The sequence below is a fragment of the Galeopterus variegatus genome, unplaced genomic scaffold (genome assembly GCF_000696425.1).
Source record: "Galeopterus variegatus unplaced genomic scaffold, G_variegatus-3.0.2 Scaffold1177, whole genome shotgun sequence".
NCBI lineage: Eukaryota > Metazoa > Chordata > Mammalia > Dermoptera > Cynocephalidae > Galeopterus > Galeopterus variegatus.
Genome location: NW_007727288.1, coordinates 455,022 through 456,171, shown reverse-complemented (window position 1 = coordinate 456,171; position 1,150 = coordinate 455,022).

Genomic DNA, 1,150 nt, shown 5'->3' with positions numbered 1-1,150 from the left:
ACTTGAGCAGCAGGCTAGAGCAAGCAGAAGAAAGAATCTCAGAATTTGAAGATGGTATTTTTGAAATAACCCAGGCAGATAAGAAAAAAGAAAAAAGGATTTAAAAAATGAAGAAAATTTAAGAGAGCTAGTAGACAACCTTAAGAACACAAACATCCAAATTATGGGTATTCCAGAAGGGGACGATAAAGGAAAAGGCCTTGAAACCTTACTCAAGGAACTAATAACAGAAAAGTTCCCAGGTATAGGGAGGGATGTGGACATTCAGATCCAGGAAGCCCAAAGATCCCCAAACAGATTCAATCCAAAAGATCCTCTCTAAGATACGTGATAGTAAAACTGGCAAAACTCAAAGACAAAGAGAAAATTCTAAAAGCAGCAAGAGAAAAGCTCAAAGTCTCCTACAAGGGAGCCCCCACCAGACTAACAGCAGACTTCTCAATTGAAACCTTACAGGCCAGAAGAAAGTGGATGATATATTCAAAATACTAAAAGAAAAAAAATGCCAGCCAAGAATCCTATACCCAGCATGGTTATCTTTCAGAAATGAGAGAGAAATAGTGTATTTCCCTGACAAACAAAAATTGTGGGAGTTCACTACCACATGAACTGCCCTGCAAGAAATACTCAAAGGAGTCTGGAATCTGAAAAATGATAATCAGTATCACAGATTCACAAAAAAGAGCAAAACCTACCATTCAAACCAAAATGCAAATGAGAAAAAGAAAGAAGCTAAATCATGTCACCTCAAAATCTGACTAACATTGAAGATGAAAAATAAAACAAGAAGAAAGGGACAAATGATGTTTAAAACATCTAAACAAAAAGCAATATAATGACAGGAGTAAAGTAGTACTTATCAATAACAACCCTAAATGTAAATGGATTAAACTCCCCATTCAAAAGACACAGATGGACTGATTGGATTAAAAAGCTAGACCCAACATTTTGCTGTCTTCAAGAGACCCACCTCACCTATAAAGAAAAACACAGACTAAAAGTGAAGGGATGGCAAAAGGTATACCATGCAAAGGGAAATAAAAAATGAGCAGGAGTAGCTATTCTTCTATAGGATAAAACAGACTGCAAACCAAAAACCATAAAAAGGGACAAAGAAGGCCACTGTATAATGATAAAGGGATCTATCCAG